General features: G+C 41.4%; 1 long non-coding RNA gene across 1 annotated transcript in view; it reads left to right on the top strand.

The window, feature by feature from the left end:
• LOC136258746 (uncharacterized) overlaps nucleotides 1–15,073 on the top strand; it is a 23,614-nt gene extending 8,541 nt beyond the window's left edge. The window contains exons 4-6 of the long non-coding RNA XR_010702971.1: nucleotides 6,061–6,306; nucleotides 14,387–14,458; nucleotides 14,520–15,073. This is a non-coding gene — a long non-coding RNA (uncharacterized lncRNA). The remainder of the gene's footprint in view (nucleotides 1–6,060; nucleotides 6,307–14,386; nucleotides 14,459–14,519) is intronic.

The raw sequence follows: 15,073 nt of genomic DNA, 5'->3' as shown, positions 1-15,073 counted from the left end.
CCGTGTTCCACTGTCAATCCCAGACAAAACACTACTTACAATGCAAGGAGAACCTGAGCCATCACAGCCACCTCTGCGCAGATCCTCCCGCACTAAAAATCCTACCAGAAGACTTATTGAAGACCCTGATTGGTAGTAGCGACGTCGTGGGTTGATCTCAGTAACGATACCCAAGCTTTACTTTGGGGATTTTGGACAGCAACATGCGATCCAACGATGATGTCAGGCAGTGTGTGGGCATGTTGATTGTAGAATTTAGCAGATGATGCCAGATTATCTTGATGCTGTTGTTCTGCCATTGCAAGAGGATGTTGCCACTCTGGTGAAAAGGCACGATGGTGAGCTGGTAGGATGTCTTGCACTGGATGCCCAAATAGTTTTTGTGCAGGAGATAGCCCATTTTTTCTGCTGGGAGTGTTTCTGTACTGCAACAGAGCTCTGCAGAATTTTTCATAATCCAGTGATCTCCCTGTCCAGCAAGTGCGTAGTAGCTTCTTCATAGATTAGACTGTAGCTTCAACTTTCCCATTGTTCTAGGGGTAGCGGGGTGAAGAGACAACGTGACGAAAGCCCCATCGACTAGCAAAGTCATTGAATTGTTTTGAGGTAAACTGGGGACCACCATCTGACCATACAACATCTGGGATGGCTGAGCGGCAGAAGGATTGACGGATAGCTACGATTACTTGTTGAGATGTAGTACCATGGTCTAGAGATATCACAGCTGGCCAGTCTCAGGGGCGGATCCAGAGTTTGGAAAGAGGGGGGGCACCTTTCTGAAAAACAGTTGAAGACCAAAAAAATTTGCTGAAAACCAGTTGAAGACCAAAAAAAAAAAAAAAAGGTCACAACAATAATAGCTAGTTATCCTTACCAACTATATCATGTCTGTTATGTAAAATAAAATACTATTTATAGCTTCATAGGTAAGCTACACTGCCTCATGAACATTGTGACTGCTTTATTAGAGTAATTGACTGCTCTATTAGAGTATCTCGATCTTGTATGCAATTTCTTGAAGGGGGGGGGGGGAGCATTTTCCCCAAATGCCCCATCCCGGATCCGCCACTGAGTCTGTGAGGCAGTCCACAATAACTAAGTATGTGCGCCCTGCATGTGAGCAGAGGTCTACAGCAATTTCTTGGAATGGTCTTGCTGGTTGTGGCTTTTGGATAATAGGCTCTTTAGGGTTGCTTGGAAGATGGTCTTGACATTGTTTACAGGAGAGGATTACATTGTCAATATAATTGTCTATTCCAGGCCAGTAAACTGAGAGGCGTGCTCTCTGCTTGGTTCTAATTGATCCTTGATGGGACTCATGAAGCTGAGTGAGAATTTCTGAGCGCAATTTGGTGGGTATGAGTAAGCGACACCCACATACTATTAAGTTATCATCAATGGTAAGGTGATCCCGGACTGACCAGTACCTCTTACATGAGTCAGACAATTGTGAACGGTGTGAGGGGAATCCCTCAAGGATAAACTTTCGTAGTTGTTGATATTCGGGGTCTTCCTTGGCAGCCTTAAGCAATGTCTCAAGGTGAGGATTGGTTTGAGTAGAGGTGGTGAAGGCCCTAATCTCTGAGATTGACGGTTCTGGTTGATTGAAAGTGTCCACTTCAGCCAACATGTCACAGGGTGATGGTTCTGACACTGGGTGTCTGGACGATGCATCAGGTACATTGTTGTTGCTGCCTTTGAGCCATATAGCAGTGAAGTTGTAACCCATTACTCGAGTGCGTAGGCGTTGTAAACGGGGATTTTCGATTTCATCCAGACTGTGGTTGTTCAAGATAGGAATTAGTTCTTTATTTTTTTTTTATTTAAAGAAAGAAGAACCGGCCCAAGTTGGCACTCCCATCCACCACACTCTACTCTACGCTAAGATGTTCTATAAAATGGGTTTAGCCTTTTCCTAACACCTACAGAGCTACTGAAACAGAACCTACAGAACAGAGAATAGAAAAAAAAAGAAGGAAATGGGGCTTAAACGGCCCCAAGACGCCCCTCCCCCAGTGCAAGGTCAACTGATGCTGGAACATGATCCTTAAAGGGATGACCAGAGGAGGAGCGAGAACCCCTTATGCACATGATGGCAGAGTGCAATAAGGAGAAGCCAAGACAGCAGCGAAGCCAGCTCATCACCCTACAGTACGGTGATTTCCACTTACAGGATAGGAGGAAGGCCAGGCGTTTGTAAGCCACAGTGGTGGAGGCACCCATGCCTCCAGAAGTTGAAAAAACAAGAGGACTAAAATTACCATGTTCCACCTCTCGCACTGGTGGGTTGTGGTCTGTAACAACTTGGAAGTGCTGTAGTCCAGCTAAGAATAGGTGACATCTCTGAATAGCCCAGCAGACTACCAGCATTTCTAATTCTATGATGGCGTATTGCGAGGCGTATCGAGACTCGGTGTCAGAGAGGAAGCGTGAACCAGCTTGTATGAGGTTCCATTTACCATCAGGGTTTTTCTGCTGTAATATGAAGCCTAAGCCATGGCGGCTGGCATCTGTGCACAGTTTAGTGGGTTTGTGCAAGTCAAAGAAAGATAGAATTGGTGCAACTGTGAGGTGTTTTTTTGCTGCTTGAAATGCTTGGTCATGAGTGGATGACCAAAGGAAGTCATCTTTTTGTGCTCAGGAGGGGTCGGAATGGAGTAAGCAACGGAGAGATAGTGTTAGTGGAAGCAGACAATTGGTTAGCTAGTCCGAAGAAGGATCGGAGATCAGTGCGGTTGTTTGGTGTGTCCGTCCCGTCCCGTTCCGGAAAGTAGGTATGCCCTATAGCTTCAGTGGTGGCTTTGTCAATCTGGTAGCCATCACTGGAGATGCGAAAGCCCGCAAAGGTAACAGTGCTCTGGGAGAAGTGGCACTTGTCTGAGTTGAGAGCAATCTGTTTGTCGACACATCTTTGAAGAAATGCTCTGACATGGGCAGCATGTTGTGTGGCATCGCTATCATCAAGAGTAAATAATGGAAGAAAGAGTATCCAACTGCCATATACTGCATCAAAAATGAGCACGTCAAGTAGAGAAGCCATCCTGTAGTGCTATCAAAGTAAGTGTTGAATGAAGTAATAAACACCTTCTAGCTCAGACTGTTTGACTTCAAATCATGCCTGGGCACTTCAAACAGTCTGAGCTAGAACGAGGTGTTTATTAGAAAGCATTACAGGATGGCTTCTCTACTTGACTGTGCTCATTTTTGATGCAGTATATGGCAGTTGGATACTCTCTCTTCCATTATTTACTCTTGCTATCATATATAATAATATCATCAACAATTCTTCGAAATCCACTAAGTCCTGTGAACACTTCTGCCATGCGTCGATCATAATGTTCAGAGATTGATGATATACCGTAAGGGGCCCGAAGGTATTTGAACCTACCAAACGGAGTTATGAAGCTTGTCAAAAGTTGGCTTTGTGCATCTAATGGACACTGATGGTATCCCTTTCTAGCATCTAAGACTGTAAAGAATTTCGCATTGTAAAGAATTTCGCATTGTTTGCAGCCATGTCTGCTACAACCTCTGCTGGGGAGCATGACTGGTATCTTTCTCGTCTTACAAAGCGGTTCAAATGGGACAAGTCCACACACATACGGATAGAGTCACTGTTTTTTTTGGAGGTAACTACAATGAGGGCACACCAATCTGTCGGTTCAGTAACAGGGGCAATGATGTGCTGTTCCTGTAACAATTCTAGTTCTGTAGCTAACTTATCACGATATACGAAGAGTATAGATCGGGAAGATGTCACACAAAATGGTTTGGCACCACTTGTCAAGTGGATGTGGAATTGCTCACCATCCATAGCTCTAATAATGCCATCGAATACTCTGGGGAATTCATTACTTATGGAGTCTTTGGTGAGCATGGAAGTGCCTGCATCAGTGGAGATGATGTTGATAGGTGATTCATCAAGGGTTGTGGTACAGATAGCTTTAGTGGAAGCCGGTGGGTGTGGATAACAGTCTGGTAGGTTCTTGCAGGCTTTCCATGATATAAGGATTCCGCAAACATTTGGATAATTGTGTAGGTCATTGGAGAATTCTGTGTTGCCGAGTTTAAGGCAGATGGGCAGTTTTCCTACAGGGTGCATTTCCGTACCATTAGTAGCTTTGGGGACCGTGGTGGATGGCAGGAGGTTATCAATGTGTTCATTCAGATGAACTAGTATTTCTTCACCAGCTGCAGAGATGTCTGCCCCTGAGTCTGGCAAAACGCTAGCGGCTGTAGCTCCATTAAGTGAAGAGATATTGAGAGTAATCTTGGGGGCAGGATCAGTGGCAGTCACGTGACGGATGGTGGAAAGGAGTGACAGAGCATTGGCACCAACTGCTGTTGGTGTGGTATCTGGCTGTGGCAGTTTGCTACGGCAAACCTTAGCAAAATGACCCAATTTGCCACAAATGTTACAAGACAGGCCAAAGGCAGGGCACCATGAACGACCTCCGAAGTGAGGCTTGTTACCACATCCTGAACAGGTTGGTGGGTGACTGGAGGTTGCCTGGCTGAGTCATTACCAGAAATTTAGTACATTTTTTGGTTGTGTGCATTAGTGTAGACAACCTGTGTAAAATATTCATATAATACAATCACTTTTGAATGTGATGTTTTTAAAGCTATGCATATGTTGGAATAAATGTCTAATGATTGAAACCAATACATTCCAAAGGGTTTGAAGCCATTTAGTCCCTAACCACAATATTATCTTGCACTAACCTCAAAATTTGCTTCCACTTAGTACACTTTCAAAGCCATACTGTGTATGTAGTGTGTGTCTGTGTCTGTGTGTGCATAGTTTAATCATGGCACATTTATACCTCATAAATTAGAGTGTTAACCACATCAAAGGGATACTTGAAATAACTGTTTGTTTGCTTAAACTTTCTCATGCAGTTAAGGAACATGGTGTGAGATATAAACTGTTTGTTTCTTTGTTTCTTTTTTTTTTCAATTTCTGTTGTAATTTACAAGTACATGTTCCTTTATAGCCTGCAGCTCGTCTATACAAAACCATTCATCCGGAAGCCACAAGTCACCGACTAAACTGATGATTGTTTATAATATGCATGCATGCGTGCGTGTCAGTATTGCATTTTTAAATTAATTGAGTTGATTGACTATAATGTAGTCTGTATCACAATGCGTACGCCATAAGTGTCTTGTCCTGTAGGAAGCTGGTCTATCACATCATATTTCAGTCGTTTTGCTTTGTTATTATCGCTAGCATAACTAGTCGAGCAATTTATGGTCCAAATTTACACCAGATTTAACCTTAGATGGGTAAATTCTCAAAAAATCTTCTGTGGGGGCATGCCCCCAGACCCCCCCAGACGAGAGCATGCTAACACTGTGTACGTGCATATATGCTCAAAACTCCTTAGTTTAAAAAAGAACACCCATCATAATCTGCTGATTTTATTACAAGCATTTTCTAGTTCGATGTACGTGATTTTAATATACCCTGAAAAGTAGACTATCTCATTTGGCGCCGGTTTCAGCTAACTACTACTTTCATAGTTTACGTGCTGGAGAAAACAGAACACCTATAATTAGTTGGACTGAGCTTTCTAAGTAAGGTCAGTACTGGATTTGCCTATTAATGACGAATGACGTAGGCAATACGTCAAAGACTGAAGCAGTTTCTAATTTGTTGGAGCATCGCTGGACATTTATGGACGGCCTGGAACCACAAGTAGATGGCTGTATTTAGCGAAGGTTTTAGCCTACGCGTTAATAATAAGGTGAAAATGATTTTTTATTTATTTATTTATGATTACTGGGCAGTCAGCACAGCTGGTGTGCCCAGGAAAAAAAAGGGAATCACAGTATTAGGTACAATTATATACTAACTAATGTGGTGTTGATTGTTTGTAAAGTGTGATATCAAATTAGTTGTAAACTCATCATAGTTTGTCATCTCTATAATAAATACAGGCAGTTCATTCCATTCTTTGATTGATCTTGAGTAAAATGATTGTTGATAAGATGTTGTTGATGGTGTGGGCAGGATAAAATGCAAGGGATGATAGTGTCTTGTTTGTCTCTCTACAGATTGATAATATGGGGGGATTGATAGGGATATGTCTTGATGGAGGATTTTGTGGAGCAGTTGCAGTCTAGATATCTTTCGTCGTGTCCGTAGGGTAGGCCAGGATAGTTGATTTAATATTTGTGTCACGGAGCTAGTTCTGTTGTAATCACTGATGACCCACCTGGCTGCTCTACGCTGGATTTTTTCCAATCTGTCTACATCAACATTATAACAGGGGTCCCAACAAATTCAACCTTCTTCGTAGGGTGAGTGAGTTTATTGTACGTAGTGGCTATTTGTCCGGTTCTGGACGCCGATTTCACCAGGCTATTCGTCCGGTTCTGATCGCGTGGTCCTGTTCGTCTGGTACTATTCGTCCGACAGTGTCACCCATAACTCGAGTATCAAACACATTATTATGAAGGTAAGTTTTTGGGTGAGTTCGAGGCGAGTTAGGGTTGGCCCGGCTTTGCCGGGACGCTCGCTTCGCTCGCTGCAACCCTAGCTCGCCTCATACTCACCCAAAAACTTACCTTCATACAGACAGTGAAAGTCATCATTGTGCTTAACAGGAAAACGTCACGTTAGCGTCGCGTTCAGCTTTGGTTTCTTCTTCACTGGGTATTCTTCTTATATAGGTTTCTTCTTGAATGACGTATATAAGGTAGAAACTAAGAATTTGGTAGCTGGGAGCCACGTAGCACAGTGGTTACGATCCTTGCCTCACGCACTGGAGGCCCCGGGTTCGATTCCCGGACAGGTCATAACTTTTTTTTTTGCTTGAGGACTCTTTTTTGTCTAAGTTTTTATTCACGTGAACCGAGCCGGACGAATAGCTTGGTAAAATCGGCATCCGGAACCGGACAAATAGCCTCTACCTTTATTGTATGTTAAACCCATACATTTGGGCCTACTGAACCACAGTCTGTATTGCCACATGTAGACGGACTTCAATCCTACCAAATGGGTCATTTAGCCTCTATTTATACATATTTCATTACCTTCACTACAGAGCGGACATTGTACACCGCTATTTCCAATACAACACTGTATGTCAATTTAATTTTTAATTAGTAGGCCCATGACCTCAAATTTCTGGTATTGTGGCTTCCTGCGGGATGGCGGTGGGTTTTTTAATGCTGCAACTGAGTCATGGTATCCGCTAGACATGCTTGCCCACTGTCTCTTAGCTGCTTCTTGGGCTTGGCATACCTGCATAGCCCTGACAAGGGTCAAGTCTTTCTCCTGCAAGAAATCTTCAACTGTGTCCCCATCGAGGATACCTTCAATGATTTGATCGCGTATGTTCTTGCGTGTACAATCATTCGAACAAAAGTTACATGTCTTGACCAGTTCGCGAAGCGCTAATACGAAGTCATCAAAGGTCTCTCCAGGCTGTTAACTACGTCTACGAAAGTTTCTACGCTCCACTGACTCATTAATGTGGCCATCTGTATATTTTTTGATGGTGCTTATGATTTGCTTTCTCAGTATCAGAAAGGCCGAGATTTTGAACAATGGAGAGAGTTTCTCTGGAAAAACACAGGTTTAGCGCTTGGACTTTCTTATCTGCACTTTCTTATCTGCACTTTCTTCTGACAGTCCCGAAAGACTCATGTACGATTCCCACTGAGCTTGCCATACAGCAAAGTCTGAACCGCGGTCTATTAGTATGTCTAACTTAGGTAAATCACCTTGTCTGAACACATAGAGCATTCTTGATGGTTGGGTGAACTTGGCAGATCGGTGCTAAGTGGAGAGAGAAAAATGGCGGAAGGAACAGTCACAATGTACGACAAAGTATCACCTTCTGTGGTGCCTCTAATGCACTTGTCAATTTCATGTCCCACCCCCCACCCCCGGGCATCCCCACACCCCAGGTGGGGATTTGACAGTGCTTCTTGTCCCCACCCCTGGGGCAATTGACAGTTGTCCAATTCACTAACCGATTTTCAGTAGTTGCATTTCTAAACAATAAAACCGCACTTGCTTATAAAGCAGAAATTAAGTGAGGTGATCAGCCAAGGTAGCAGTGGTTCAGTGGTTAAGAATGCAGGTGTTAGGTATGGAGGTCCCTGGTTCAAACTCTGGTATATGTTGTTTTTTTTCGTTGACATTTTTGCGCACCTTTTTTACCTCATGGTGACTGCTCTATTAGAGTATCTTGATCCTGCGATTTTACACTTGCTTAGTTTTTGCTTTATAACTTTGTTGCTGTAATTCTATTGCTATCCAAGCTATCAAAAGGCACTGCTACGATGATCAGCCTATCTACACACCAGTTTTCAAGTTATTTCTATACTTGGTTTACCCTGTAGCCATGACAGAAGTTTGATCTTTTTTACGTGAATAAACACTCATAAATCCTTGAATGTTACTCAGATTCACAACAAACTTGGTACGTGAATCCACCATTACACACTCTTCTTTTCTGCCAAAGATCGAGGAAATGAAGTTACATGCATATTATGTTTGCATTTTATAGCAATTATTGCAAAGTGTGCGAACAGAAATCGAAGCCCCCGTACGGCATAAGAAGAAAAAACGAAGAAATTAAAACAAAATTTTGAGCACCCATATCTCGTAAATGGCTGTTGCGAATTTAATTAAATTTGCTGTGTGGCGTGCCCTACTTGGGGGACAGCTATAATGCAAAAATGGTTTGCTTTGGAGAAGGGGCCATGGAGCTATGCACACATGAAAAGCTGTTTTCTTTCTTCCTGTAAATATATTCATGGTGTGGTCACGGCTTTCTTGGCCGCACGACACACTACTGTGTGTCTTGATACACCCTTGGGCCTGTGGCCCTCGGGCTTTGGGTGTATATATCAGCAAAATCCCTTGCAGCCGTGGTATAACTATTAAATAAACAATAAACACATAAGATTAAAGCACTGGGGGAACTAACTTACTTTGCCAGTGTAATGCTTGCACATTGCCTAGGTAATAGCTTGAACTCAATGTTGCTTGTCCGGCTGCTGTTCTGACTTTGTACATAACTGTGGCTATCCTTGGAACCGGAAAATATGCTGACATCTAGCACATGGCTTGCTTATACATTTTTTTTACTGTAACAAATACAGTGCACATAGCATAATTATGATGGCTGAGTACAAAAAAATAATTAAATGTCAGTGAAATGTCTTTGAAATTGGTGTCGAAGGGTGGACCATCCCTCAGTTGTACCTCTCTCCCTTAAAGTTAACGGAATGGTAGTCCAGAGAGAGGGAATTATGCCCAGGAAACCATTAATAAATAAGTCCAATGAATTATATTTCGTCATCTGCCGCAACATCAAACTGTCATCCACAACATGACGAAAGGAGTAAGCATGAGTGACAGATGTTAGAGTGGGACAAAAATCCTGGAGAGGTCCTCGACACTGTAGGTCCAACAATTTACACAGCAGACCAATGGAGCTAGCATAGCGACGAGAAGCTAGAGAGGAAAAGGTAACACCACACAACCTCTCAGCCATTCTCTGAATTAAATCTAATTTATGTAAATGAGTAGCAGAAGCTCCCATAAAAACAACATTACTGTATTCACATATTGGACGGACGAAAGATTTGTAAGCAATAATAAGACCACTCTGGCCAAGATAATCTCCAACACGAAAAATAGCTCCTAATCTTTGGCGAGCACGAGTGGACAATTGATCAATCATGTGGCTCCAGGTAAGCTTACAGTCATAATGAACTCCCAAGATCTTCAACGCTTCAACCTCTGTGATAGAAAGAGCACCCATAAACAATGGTGGGTGTAACTCGACATCCCTTTTGAGTGACACACAAAGTGAATGGCACTTGTCAGGTTCAAAATTGATATTCCACTTCTGCCCCCATGAGTAAACCCTACCGAAATCAGCATTCAGCTCAGCAGCTGCAGCAATCCAATCCAATCCAAGAGTTGAATCGTCAGCATATGAAAACAAGTCGCAATGAAGAACCTGAGCCGAAAGATGACGTGTATACAAATTAAACAATATAGGGGACCAAATGCCACCCTGAGGAACACCGGCTGTAAATGATCTCCGAGATGAGGTGTCACCATGTGCAACAACAAACAATGTCCTGTCCCTCAAATAGGAACACATTAAGGAATAAGTCTTACCCCTTATGCCTATGCTCCAGAGGTGTTGTAGCAGTCCATTCCACCATACACTATCAAATGCACCACGGATGTCCAAGGACACGATTCGACACTCCATTCGTTGTTCCAAAGCCTGAATAGCAGTAAATACTAATGCAGCACTACAATCTTGAGCCCCAGTACCTTTAATAAATCCAAATTGGGTAGGTGGAATATAAGGGGAAATATGTCTGTACAATTGTGAGTAAATGACACGTTCAAACAACATAGTCAGTGTAGGAAGTACAGCTATCAGACGATAATATCGTGGGTCAGTAGCAGAGCCTTTATGCTTATAAACAGGAGTGATACGAGACACTTTCCACGAAAGTGGAAACTCTCCAGACTTACACACGCGACGAAACAGCACACAAACAGGATTACAAAGCTCAGCACAACAATACTTCAAAATATAAGGACTAACACCATCAGGGCCAACGGCCTTTGTCACTACTAGAGAACTCATCACACTACGAACCCTAGAGAGCTTCACCCTCCATGTTTTCTTATAGGTCACATCAGACTCCGGTGGAATAGTAGACAAGCCAGGATCAAAAGTAGAGGACAAAGATAATTTTTGAGCAAAAAAGGAAGCAAGGCTGTCAACATCTGGGGCAGATCGATTATGAGCTTGAGACAATCCGCTTATGTTCTTGGTGAGATTCCACCATAAGTGATCTGGAGGTTCTGATTGCAACTTTGCACGAAGTGATCTCCAATAAGCACGGAAGGCAATAGCCTGAGCTCTCTTAGCAGCCAAAACAAAAGTACGATAAGATGGCCAGTCATGGCTATGCCAGGCTCGCAGTTTCCGTTGATAAGTACGTTGACAGTTCCAATCCCACCATACAGTAGGGCACCTTACTGTAGGCATTGTAGAGGGCACATAGCGATTACGTGCCTTTGTAAGAATATTAACAAAAGTATCAATAGCATCAGGTATAGTTTCTGACTTCAAGAAATTCCACTGAACACGACGAAAATACCCACGAACGTGATTCCATGGAGCAGATTTCCAATGGTATAGTGTCCTAATTGGTAACGAAGATGGCATATGTAAACTCATATGAAAACGGACAAAAATAGCAATGTGGTCACTAGTTCCTAAGTGTGGGTGATAAGAAACAGTTCCAGCATGCTCACTTATCGCTAAGTCCAGTATAGCATCCCTCCGAGTCCCTGCTCAACTAACTGAGAGAGTCCAAACATCTTACAAAAGCCACACAGAGCAGCACCAGCAGGAGATGTAAAAGGGCTGCCCAGCCAATCACGGTCAGGAACATTAAAATCTCCAACAGCGATAACAGAACAATGCCTATTAGCAATACGAAATCTCGTCAATGAATCAATTAGAGTTATGTCAGTTGTACTAGGTTGTCGATAGATACACAAAATTATAGTTTCCTGATAACACACACCAATGATCTCAGAAGTCACAGACACATAATACTCCTCACAGTCAACAGAATCCACCAGTAGGTCATCTCTACATAACAGAAGAACGCCACCACCGTGGCGGGAGCGGTCCCGACGAGCAGCAACAACGTATCCTCTCGGCAATTTCATCTGCAACGGTTCACCAGCAAGATGAGTTTCAAGATTTGCTGTCGGATCTTGACAGATGGTAAGATACATGGCAAGATTTTCTGGTACATGGCAAGATTTGCTCAGCTAAATTTAGGTAGGGGTGAAATGCAATAGTAGTACTGTTGCAGAAATTTTAGCTATTTTTTTTAGGCAGCTGAGGTTGCTCATAACAGACAAAATCATATTGCACTCTAGTATATGCAAATCACTCACTGTAACTGTAATAGTAAAATAACCCATATTCATTAGCCAACATTATTATTGCACTCAAATGTGTGCACGTAAACCTACACAAATCACTAAATTTCTCCTTAAAATACAATATTGCAGCATACTGTATAACTTGATGCAGCATTACAAACTAAAACACCAATATTCTTAAGCCAGGCAAAGTTGAATCCCAGTTTCATCCACACCACCCTGCCACCTAAAAATCATTGTTACTAAAATTGATCATGCAAGCTAGTGCTAGGAATTTGAGATAGACTAGTATTATTATTTAGAGCTAATAAAACATTTCTTTCTGCTCCAGAAAGGCTGTAATGTGTAAACATAAGTTTTTAGAAGGCCTTTGATAATCCTAACACTGCAACACTGCAACACATGTACAGCTAGCAACACCACAACACTGCAACAGCAACACCACAACACTGCAACAGCAACATCCAGGGGTGGATCTAGGATTTTTTGAAAGAGGGGGCTAAGCTGGACAGGGACACAGGTAACTAGCCAGACATTGGAAGATACCAAGCCTTCTCACAAGGCCCCTAGTTCAATGTAAGATTCATATTCATGGTAAAATTAGTTATTTGGAATAGTGACTATATTCACACACTAGCATGTGAACCTAGGGGGTCTGGGGGCATGTCCCCCAGAAAATTTTTGAAAATTAGGCCCTCTAAAGGTGAATCTGAGAGCAGTTTTAGCAGTTTTTCAGTGGAAAATAATGGAATTTCAGTTTACTATGAAATAATAATAATAAGTTGATTTGTTTCAAAGTATATAACCTACCATTAAAAACAAATTCCAAACTCTCACTCCACAATTTTTAAGCTGAATGAGTGTAGTTTCAATTGTTAGAAGAAACTCAAAAGTGTGTAGGAGTATATAGTTTTACAATATGTATATTGTGGCATAATCATTGTGGTTGACATGGACACAAATAGTTTCCATTTGATTCATGGAAATTAAAAATATCATAATACAAAACAACAGAATGCTGTCAATCAGAAGTTATAGTCAAATATACATATTCAAATATACATATTTTTCTACTATTGGAAGTGTTGTAACAAGCTGTAACTTACTGTACCTTGTTGTAACTCATAACCTGTTGTAACCTACTGTAACCAAAAATAACCTATTGTAACCCATCATAACTCATTGGAACAGGCCTTAAACCACTGTAACTGTTCATAATAGACTGTAACCTATTGTAACCAATCATAACCTGTTGTAACCTATTGTAACCAACCATAATTTCTTGTAACCCACCGTAACCTGTTGTAACCCATTATAACATGTTGTAACATACTGTAATCTGTTGTAAGCCACTGCAACCTACTGCAACCCATTGTAACGTACCGTAACCAATTGTAACCCACTGTAAATTACTGTAACCCATTGTAACCTACCGTATCCAATTGTAACCTACCATAACCCATTGTAACCTACCGTAATGCGTTGTAACCCACTGTAACCTACTGTAACCCATTGTAACCTACTGTAACCAAATATTGTAACCCATTGTAACCTACTGTAACCCATTGTAACCTACTGTAACCAATTGTAACCTACCGTAACCCATTGTAACCTATTGTAACCCACTGTAACCTACCGTAACCCATTGTTACCTACCGTAACCCATTGTTACCTACCGTAACCCATTGTTACCTACCGTAACCCATTGTTACCTACCGTAACCCATTGTTACCTACCGTAACCCATTGTTACCTACCGTAACCCATTGTTACCTACCGTAACCCATTGTTACCTACCGTAACCCATTGTTACCTACCGTAACCCATTGTTACCTACCGTAACCCATTGTTACCTATCGTAACCCACTGTAATCTATTGTAGCCCATTGTAACCTACTGTAACTCATTGTAACCTATTGTAATTACCCCATTGTAACCTATTGCATTCCATTGTAATCTATTGCAATTTGTTGCGGCCACTGTCATCTGCTTTAACCACTTCAAATATTTGTAATTTCCCACATTATGTTGTGCCATTCAGTCCAGCTCCACTGTAACCTAGTAAATTCTGAAGCCAGTTACAAGATAAATTTTCACAACATCTAAATACCTTTTTAATCGATTGTAGTAAGATATTAGCAGCTAAAGGCATAAAAGATTACTGAGATATTAGTAGTTAAAGTTATAACTTTGCAACCAAGATATTAGTAGCTAAAGTTGTAACTTTGTAACTTGTGTAACTGGTTACAATGATTTTTTTCAGGATTTTTAAGGAGAATATTACCTCATATTAAGCCACATATGTAGATAGACACAAGGTTGGCCATAAAGTGACCAGTGTATATTGTTAACTACATTAATATTGTTCACCATTGTTAACCGTACGTACTTATATGCATTTTTACTTTTCGTAACTTTTCCTCTTCAGGTTTACTGATGGGCATTATGCAGTATTGTTGACTGGTATTTACATATTGTGGTGATTTGGAATGCTAAAATGGTACATAGCATTTCTTGCATGCACATGTTGTAATGTGTTGTATTTTGTCCACACATCTTAGAAATATATTCTCTTCTATAAATACTCAGTTCCATTATGCCAGTGGATATTAATTAAGACAGATTTTTCCTTGATTGTACCGATGGAGTGTACATAGTCTACATACTACTGATACTAGAGATGCAACAATATCCTCCACTTAGTGTCATTTGATAGTGATGCAATGGAGACATGTATTGTTGTACTTAAATATTATAATGTTGCAACTCTAGTACATATTTATAACAAGAATGTGTGTTAACTGTTTAGACATACTTGAGCCACACCCACTCATCTGGATTCTACAAAATTAATGGAGTCATACTAACTCGTTGTCAGTGCACTTTCTCCCATTGTTTATCTGTGTTTGGATGAATATGCCATCGTGTGAGACCTGCTACCATGGTGGGCCACTGGAGAAGTGGAGACATTATTTTCACAGCAGTTATATCACATTCATTATTGCACAATTATTGTGGAAACTGTTAAGTACTCATGCGTCCTCTGTATGTTGTAACTACATGTGTACCCATTAATTTGTATGGGGGTACTACAAAATGCATGGTGACAATTCTA

This window comes from Dysidea avara, chromosome 6 (genome assembly GCF_963678975.1).
Source record: "Dysidea avara chromosome 6, odDysAvar1.4, whole genome shotgun sequence".
NCBI classification, from domain to species: domain Eukaryota; kingdom Metazoa; phylum Porifera; class Demospongiae; order Dictyoceratida; family Dysideidae; genus Dysidea; species Dysidea avara.
The sequence above is the reverse complement of the archived record's forward strand: the minus strand, read 5'-3'. Positions and strand labels throughout refer to the sequence as shown.